Source organism: Phocoena sinus, chromosome 8, assembly GCF_008692025.1.
Source record: "Phocoena sinus isolate mPhoSin1 chromosome 8, mPhoSin1.pri, whole genome shotgun sequence".
Taxonomy (NCBI): Eukaryota; Metazoa; Chordata; class Mammalia; order Artiodactyla; family Phocoenidae; genus Phocoena; species Phocoena sinus.
Genome location: NC_045770.1, coordinates 59021589 through 59030878, shown reverse-complemented (window position 1 = coordinate 59030878; position 9290 = coordinate 59021589). Strand labels below are relative to the sequence as shown.

General features: G+C 47.1%; 2 protein-coding genes across 3 annotated transcripts in view; both read left to right on the top strand.

Moving 5' to 3' along the window:
- Nucleotides 1-937: 937 nt before the first annotated feature.
- P2RY2 (purinergic receptor P2Y2) overlaps nt 938-9290 on the top strand; it is a 35207-nt gene continuing 26854 nt past the window's right edge. The window contains exon 1 of one of the 2 annotated variants that reach the window (XM_032639322.1): nt 938-1054. The gene's annotated coding sequence lies outside the window, so the exon portion shown is untranslated. The remainder of the gene's footprint in view (nt 1055-9290) is intronic. The other variant, XM_032639321.1, reaches the window with a different exon arrangement.
- P2RY6 (pyrimidinergic receptor P2Y6) overlaps nt 952-9290 on the top strand; it is a 98331-nt gene continuing 89992 nt past the window's right edge. Inside the window, exon 1 of the mRNA XM_032639326.1 lies at nt 952-1054. The gene's annotated coding sequence lies outside the window, so the exon portion shown is untranslated. The remainder of the gene's footprint in view (nt 1055-9290) is intronic.

Genomic DNA, 9290 nt, shown 5'->3' with positions numbered 1-9290 from the left:
AGATTAAAGAAGCAGGGAATTCAGGTGCTAGGAGTTTAGACTAAATGAGGATTTTAACCCAGCTTTATCCAATGTTGAGGCTCAAGCTTTTGTCAGCCTGAGCCGCCCTTATCTTTATTTTTATAATTATTTTAAAAATTTATTTATTTTGGCTGCACCGGGTTTTAGTTGCGGTATGCGGGATCTTTGTTGGGACATGTGGGATCTTTGTTAGGGCATGCGGGATGTAGTTGCCCGACCGAGGGATCAAACCTGGGCCCCCTGCATTAGGGAGCGTGGAGTCTTACCCACTGGACCATCAGGGAAGTCCCCGCCCTTATTTTTAAAGTAATCTCTGAGATGTTGCCTATTTTCGGCCCTGAGAAACTCACTCCAGCTTTATCCCATTCTGATCTTTGCTACTCATGCTGCAGATGCCAGCAAAGCTGTTGCTTGTTTCTGAACTCTGCAGCAGCCTTTGCACAGAAACAATAAAGGAGGGAAGGAATCAGGAAGGCAGAGATGAGGCTGGCTCCTCCTGGGGTTCACTGGCACTTTCCCAGGGCACTCCACCCTTCCTCCAGCCCACAGCCCTGCCCTACCCTGAGTCATGCGCTCTTCAGCACTCTTGGGGTAGCTGGTCCCCTTGTGCAGACACAGCCTTCCTCCTCCGTGGCCCAGGCTCACACCATCCTACCACGCATCACCCTGCAAGTGCTTCGCTCCCTCAAGGTATTCAACGGCCACAATCCAGGCTTACTTCTGGGCAAGATGCTTCATGGGTCTGCAGTATGCCATGTCTCCTCTGCTAGACTGTGAAGGACTTGAGGACAGGTACCTTTCATTCTCTCATCTGTGTGCTCAGTAAGCACCTACTGTGTGCCAGGTACAGTGCTGGGCACCAGGGTGCAATTGGGGCTGAAACGCCCAGAGGCTTCCGACTGTTCTGCCACCCTGGCTGCCCCTGGGTGTACCACACAAGCCTCCTCACGGTCCTTCAACTAGAGGGCTCCAGGAGCTCAGGGCACATCAAAACCCACGTCTTGGACCTCCTGGACTTCGCTGGCCTCTCCAGGTATGTACCCGGTGCAGGGCAAGTCCTCACAGGAGCGGGTGTGGGGCAGTTTTCACGATGATTCATCTTATGATTGCCTCGGAGAATATAACATACTGTTGGATGCAGACATGCCTGAGACCTTGAGAGCCACTCTGTGCCAGTCTCCTCACCAGCAACCCTCAGAGTCAAGTTTGGCTGTGGATAGATCCTTTGCTACCCCTTCCTTTCCTCCTATTGGTTCCAGGATCCAGCCAGTCCTCTCTCTCTATTCTGGCTTCTGTTTCACTCAGGGACTGGTGGCCTTGGTGGCAGGTGCCACTTCCCTGGAGCCTGTGGATTTCTCATCAGCTCCATCCAAGAAACTTGACAGGAACCTGAGACCTTATATCAGGTTCTGTGCTAAACACATTGCATGAATTATCTCTTCCTCCAACAATCCTATAAAATAGACATTATTATTATCATCCTTATTTTACAGTGGGGGAAACAGGGTCATAGGGTTTAAGTAAATTAAAAAGTGATGGAATCAGGGTTTGAATCTAGGGTTGTTTATTCTAAACCATTCCTCTTAACTTCTACAGTGCCCTGCCCTGCATTTGTATTTGAGAAAGGCCTCGTTCAAAGGCATCCATGATATCACGTACCAAATGGAGGAATATTTGCTTAGTAGAGAAGGAAATAATCCCTGATTAATGGGTGGGAGCACCTATGGATATTATGTAGGATTAAAATATCATTCTACTTTTGATTTAGAACATAACCATCAGGCCTCGAAACTACACCTGTGAAAAGGCAATGAGGCATCTCACCTAAATTTCTTCCCCGTGTAAGTCCTCTGGGGAAGATGTGTGGTCCAGGGTCTGGAAAGCAGAACTGCTATGGGGTCCTTGGCTATGGAAGAGAAACCCTGACTCTTAGTCTGGATTTTTAAAGGTATTGGTGTCTACAAGGGGGTTCCCAAGTCAGGAAGAGGCTGCTGAGGAACTTGGAAAGTAGGGTCGCAGTCAGGGCAAGCCCTTATTTTTCTCCCTGGGGTCACTTAGCACCTGAGAACAAATGACACCTGTTACACCAAACTGTTTAGCAGGTCACACTCCACTCTGTTCATTTCTCCATTGTCACCTCTATCTGAACAGCCTTGTTATAGCCCTTGTAAGGATTTTAGAAGGATACGTTTTTGTTTTTTTTTGTTTTTTTTTTTTTTTGCGGTACGCAGGCCTCTCACTGTTGTGGCCTCTCCCGTTGTGGAGCACAGGCTCCGGACGCGCAGCCTCAGTGGCCAAGGCCCACGGGCCCAGCCGCTCCGCGGCATGTGGGATCTTCCCGGACAGGGGCACGAACCCGCGTCCCCTGCATCGGCAGGCGGACTCTCAACCACTGCGCCACCAGGGAAGCCCCTAGAAGGATACATTTTTAAGATAATCTTTTAAAATAAATAAAGTTTTAAAAAGAATAGCTTTTTTGTTTGTTTGTTTTTGTTTTTTTGCCATGCTGCACAGCATGCAGGATCTTAGTTCTCTGATCAGGGATCGAACCTGTGCCCTCTGCAGTGGAAGTGCGGAGTCTTAACCACTGGACCACCAGGGAAGTCCCAAGAATAGTTTTATATTTACAGAAAAGTTGCAAAGATTGTTCAGAGGATTCTCATATACTCCCCCACCCAGTTTCCTCTATTGTAACATCTTGTATTTGTCACAACTAACGAACCAGTATTGGTACATTATTGTCAGCTAACTAGAGTCCATACTTTATTTGTATTTCCTTAACTTTTACCTAATGTCCTTTTTCCATCTCAGGATACTTCCTCACATTTAGTTATAATGCCTCCCTACCCTCTTTCTGGTCTGGACAGTTGCTTAGACTTTACTTGTTTTTGATGACCTTGACAGTTTTGAGGTGTATTGGTCAGGTATTTTGTAGACTGTCTCTCAATTTGGGTTTTCCTGATGTTTTTCTCGTGATTAGACTAAAGTTAAGAGTCCTTAGGAGTAAGACCTCACAGCTAAAGTGCTATTCTCATCACGTCAGATCAAGGGTACATTCGATCAACATGACTCATTACTGTGGCTGTTAACCTTGATCACATGGCCAAGGTTATGTCTGTCAGGTTTCTCCACTGCAAAGTTACTAAGAGGATGCATTCTGTGTTGTAACAGCCCAGTCACTAAGATGGGAGGGGCAGCACCCCTGGAAGTCTGCATGGTGGTGTTAATAGTAACCAATGAGGGAACCCACAAAAAGGATGGTGAATCTCAGAGGGTAGCGCCCTGTTAGTGTCAAAGGCTTTGGGCTCTACCAGGCCAAAACAGGGAGCTGGTCTCCTTCATCTCAGTGTCGCCGGTACTTGGCACAAGGCTGTCTGATGAATGCATTGGATTTTTTTCTTTTGCAGATGCATTTGTTTTCGTTTTGCTGTTGCATTTTTTATTTTTAAAGAAGATGTTGGGGGTAGGAGTTTATTAATTAATTTATTTATTTTTGCTGTGTTGGATCTTCGTTTCTGTGCGAGGGCTTTCTCTAGTTGTGGCAAATGGAGGCCACTCTTCATCGTGGTGAGCGGGCCTCTGACCATCGCGGCCTCTCTTGTTGCGGAGCACAGGCTCCAGACGCACAGGCTCAGTAGTTGTGGCTCATGGGCCTAGCTGCTGTGCGGCATGTGGGATCTTCCCGGACCAGGGCTTGAACCCGTGTCCCCTGCATTAGCAGGCAGATTCTCAACCACTGTGCCACCAGGGAAGCCCTGCAGTTGCTTTTTTTTTTTTTTTTTTGCAGTTGCATTTTTTAAGTTGAGGTGAAATTCACTTAACATAAAATTAACCGTTTTAAACTGCACAATTCAGTGCCATTTATACATTCACAGTGTTGTACAACCACCCCCTCTATCTAGTTCCAAATGTTTTCATCACCCCAAAAGAAAACCCCATAGCCGTTAAGCAGTCACTCCTCATTTCCCTCTCTCCTCAGCCCCCACACCTATTCTGGATATTTCATATAAATGCAATCATAATATGTGACCTTTTGTGTTTGGCTTCTTTCACGTGGAATAATGTTTTCAAGGTTCATCTGCACTGTAGAATGTGTCAGAACTTCATTCCTTTTATGGCTGAGTAATATTCCATCGTATGAATAGACCACATTTTGTTCATCCATTCCTGGACATTTGGGTTGTTTCCACCTTTTGGCTATTGTGAATAGTGCTGTTATGAACATTCATGTATAAATATCTGTTTTAGTACCTGTTTTCAATTCTTTTGTGTATACCTCTGCATGATTAGATTTCTAAAGAAGGTGATATATCTTCACAGGTTTTTAGGAAGCTGGTCAAACTTATGTAGCAGCTCTGGTTATGGACTAGGGCCTGTGGGAAGGGGATTTCTGTCCTGGGCCTGTCAAGTTATCATCTTATCAATAGGTTGGATAAAGACAGCACACATGTATCAAATTCTCCTACAAGAAGCCGAGAGAAAGAGTTGAATCACAATTCAAATACATAAAGAGAGCAAAGAATCAAGTCTTGCAGTAGATTTCTTCAAATGATTGTCCAAGCACAGGATGTGGGTGAACTGGTTTACCAACAATAATGCAGAAACGAGCTCAGAGTTTGAGCTGAGCACAACTCTATGTGAGCCAAGGCAACAGCTACCAAACAAGCAAATGAAGGCGGCATTAACAGAGACATAGCATTCAGGAGAGAGGTGACTGCCCTGCTCTGCTGCACACTCAGCCAGACCCACCTGAGCTCTCAGGCCTCTCTGACATGTTGGGTATGCTGTGGGTCAGGAGAAGGTGACCAGACTACAGAGGCCTGGAAACCAGGTCACGTGACAAGTGGGCACAGGATCCAAGTGTAGGCAGGGAGGCTGGAGCAGGGTCTTTGTTGTCCAGGGCCTGCAGGACTGGTGCCCAGGAAAGAAGGCTTTTGACCCACCAGGGAGTGAGCTCCCTTCCTTTTAAGGAAGGGTGTATGGAATGAGCAGGGGAAAGATTCAGAAGAATATCAGGTATGCCCAGGTAACTCTGGGGGTCAGATGACTCCCTTGGGTTTTTCAATACTGAGAAACAGATTTAGCCTGACGGGGAGAGAGGGGAAAAGAGAATGAACCTCCAGTGGGGTTGGTTTTGTCTCTTCACCTCCACTCCCCTTCCTCTCCTCCTCTTTCTCCCTTCTCCTCCAGGCTGACACCCAGCACCATTCTATCCTGGGAAGAGGCGGCTAAATCTCAACACAAGTTAAGGATTTTTGTAAGAATGATGAGCTGAAATCAACAGGGTAGAATTTTACTGGCTAGGTTATAGGGAATTCCCTGGCAGTCCCGTGTTTAGGACTCTGCACTCTCACTGCTGAGGGCGCGGGTTCAGTCCCTGGTTGGGGAGCTAAGATCCCACAAGCCATGTAGCGCGGCCCAAAATAAAATATAAAATAAAATGACTAGGTTGTAAAATCCCAGGAAAATGTTTGTTTGTGCCATGATGGTGAGTGAAAAAAAGCAGAGGATACAATTATATGTGCATTATGACTAGGTTACAATGCACAGAAAACTCTGATACAAAACACACCAAAATCTTAACATCAGTTATCTGTGTGGATTAGGACTGTTAGACCTTTTATTTTGTTTTATATTTTTCTGTATTTTTCAGATGTTTTTTAATGAAGAGACATTATTTCTATAGTCATTAAAAAAAAACTTTGTCTAATACGTACTTGAGAATGAATTTAACTGGGATAGCTGTGGGGTTCCATGGAAGCTGCCTGCAGTTTTCGCCTGGCCACTTCCTGCCTTGCCCGGGGCTGGCTGTGTGGCACTCCCCACCGCCCTGGACCCACTCTCAGTGGTTCTTCTTGTCCCCTGGACCTCCCGCACAGGGCTCTGTTCCCAGCAGGCACTTGGGAAACTTCAGTAATCACATGACATTTTGCTTGAAGAGCCACACAAATAAGTGACTCAAGAGTTGGAAGGAGAGCCCTAGCCCACTTTCAGGTAGAAAAGACCCAAGGGGTGGGGAGACCACAAGACGGGCACAGCCAACAGCACTGGGCAATTGCCAGGATGTAGCAGGCCTCCCTCTTCCCAATGGCACTGCAGTTGGCCATCAGCCTGGACGGACTCTGAGTCCTGAGGAGCCAGGGGCTGTGTTCGGCTCACGTGCTCTCCAGACATCTCCATGTGAGAGCCCGGATTCACTGAGTGCCTCCTTAGTGCTATACTGGGCTGACCCTTTGTGTACATTCATTTAATCCACACAGCAAGCCCACCGGGTCAGTGTCCCATTTTACCTACAAGAAAACTAAGGCCAGAAAGATTAAGCACCAGGTCATACAGCTCATACGTAACAGACACGCTTTTAACCACTATTGCACACAACCTTAAAATTGTCTACAACACTTCAGCTTTCTGCTTGGTAAAGTGGCCTGTCTCTTGTCCTACTTGACCTTGATGCAGCCCCGTTGATCGTTTGGTTATTGCATGTGATGACACTTTAACTGTGGCCTTGGAGAAAGGATCTCCTGCTTACTTCCTCATCTCTTGGGGACGGCAGAGAGCTGGAGGTAACAGTTGCAGGGACCCCACTCCCATCCCCAGCCCTGGCTCTGGTGGCCCGTTCTGGTCCCTGGGGGCAGCTGGGGTTTGTGTGGGCTTGAAGATAGAAAGGAGACCCTCAGGGAAATCACATAAGGCAGGTCCCAGATCCCAGGCTGCGGTGAGTTCCTGTTGCCAAGGGCACTGTGATCAGGGCCTGGACAGGACAGTTGGAATTTCACAAAAGGGCAATTGGAGGTCATGACCACAGAGGGCCTTTCTGTCCTTCAGATTCTAAGATTCTACAATTCTAAGACTCTCAGATATTGACAGGCTCGGAGGGGGGCAGTGGGTTGGTGCCTTTTCCTACCTGCTCAGATGCTTTCAGAGCCTCAGCCTGCCCACTCAGGGACATAACCATAGGCATCCTTTTCTTTTGAAATGAATTTTAAAATATATTCTGGTTTATTTTTTATTTACTTATTTATTTGGTTGCGCTGCGTCTTAGTTGTGGCAGGCAGGCACCTTAGTTGCAGCCCTTGGGCTCCTTAGTTGTGGCATGTGAACTCTTAGTTGCGACATGCATGTGAGATCTAGTTCCCTGACCAGGGATTGCACCCAGGCCCCCTGCATTGGGAGTGCAGAGTCTTAACCATGGCACCATCAGGAAGTCCCACCATGGGCATCCTTGCCACATACCAAGAATGGGACTGGTGTTTGTGTGGCTGCTAGCGGGACTTCTCCTGAGGGTCGAGGAGACTAACCCCTGGGGGTGAAGGCATAGCACTATGAACTAACTCAAGAAACATTTTCTATCATGTGCTGGGGAGAAATGGTTGTTTGGGCTGGGTGCTGGGGATACAAAGAGTGATCACCCAGTCCCTGCCCTTGAATGGAGGCAGATAGACCCAGAGATGGGGTCTCGATGCCGAGACAGAGGGCACACGGGGGATGCGGGAGCCAGAGGAAGGGTCCCTAACTCTGGGGACATGTACCCAGGGACTTTGCAAGGCTGGTTCTCTCCTCCCTCAGTTCCTCCAACACTCTGTGGGGCCCAGGCTGATGGCCTCTGAATAACCAAGGGCTATGCTGAGTCTGCCTGCTGCCCAGGCCCCAAATATATTGAGTCATGGCAGCCCAGCTCTGGTTGCTGGACATCAGGAGAAAGTGACAGCTGCCGCGTGTGGCCCGTTGGGTAACTGAAAAGAGGTTAGTTTGCAGGTATTGAGTAACCGCTGGGCTTCCTGAAACTTCAAGTTTCTTTCTGGACCACTCCCCATCTTCCTCCTTCAGGGTCAGGCTGGGGGCTGGGGAGTATCTACAAACCCTCATCCATTTATTTATTCATTCAATGGTCATTTGCTCACCACCTCCCCTTCTCCTGCGTGTCTTGGGCTTGGGGGACTCCAAGAGACATCCATGGGGTTCTGCCCTCCTGAGTTCCCTGGCTCAGATAATGATACCACCATCTACTTCTACAGCCAAGGCAGAAATCCAGGCATCAGTCTGGACTCCTCCTTCACACCCTCCACGTCTCCCCTTCTGTTATTCTGTAGTGTCCTGTCACATCATTTATTATCTTTTATTGTAAAAGCTCCAATTGTCTATCTTTTCCTTCTAGACTGAATGAAAGCAGGGACTGTGTCTATCTTGTTTTCTGCTGTATTCCTGGCACTGGCACAGTGCCAGTGCTTAGTAGATGCTCATTAAACATTATTAAATCCCTTGAATTCCATTCCCTTAATATTCCTTGGATCCATACCCTTCTCCCTTCCCCCAGCCACAGCATTTGCTCAGATCTCATCCTCCACCTGAACTATTGAGCAGCCTTCTCATTGCACTGCCTGCCTCACCTCCCCCATCCAATTTATTTTCCACACTACATCCAGAGACCTCATTCTAAAGTGCCCGTCTGTCCTACTCAGAGCCCTTCCTGGCTCCCCATCACTCTCAGGAACAAGGCCACGTTTCTTGGATGAAAAAAAATTAGGGTAGACATGACTGATCATTCCACTATCATTTTCCCTGTGAAATGATCAGGAAGATAAGCAATAATACAAAAACTTGCCATGATACTATATAAACTAAAGATAAGAGAGGATCACAAGGCAAAGTGTGAGGGAGAAATTGCACTAACTAGATGGTAGACAGGGACAGATTGAGAAACACATTCTTGGATGACACACCACTTGCTCCTCCCTCTGAAACAGAATAGCATGTGTCATACTGTGTCATTAACTGACCACGTGCCTCCCTTCTCCTTTACTGCAAGCTCCTTAAGGACAAGAACCGTGTCTAAAATTTATCTTGATGCCTCTGGCACCTAGCACATGCCTTGGCACGTAATAGGCACTCAATACATATTTGTTGAATGAATGAATCATAGGATTAAATGAATTAATGAATGAAGAACCAATGGTTCCAAAGTAAATAAAACAGACTAATTCCCACTGCTTACTCTTCTCTCAGGGACCCAGGGACAGCAATGACTAAATGGACTTTTGGCCATACCCCAACCATCAGGGTTGTTGAGGGCATGGATTCCAGCGCCAGAAAGTCATGGTAGAGTCCTGGCTCCATCAGTTATTAACTGTGTGAGCTTGGGCAAGTAACCTAACCTCTCTGTGCCTCACCTTTGTCACCTGTAAAATGGGGATAGTAATAATACCAATTTGGAGCATTGTTGTGAGAACTAAATTTACGTGCATGTGTGTAAATTTAGTGTGTGTATTTAG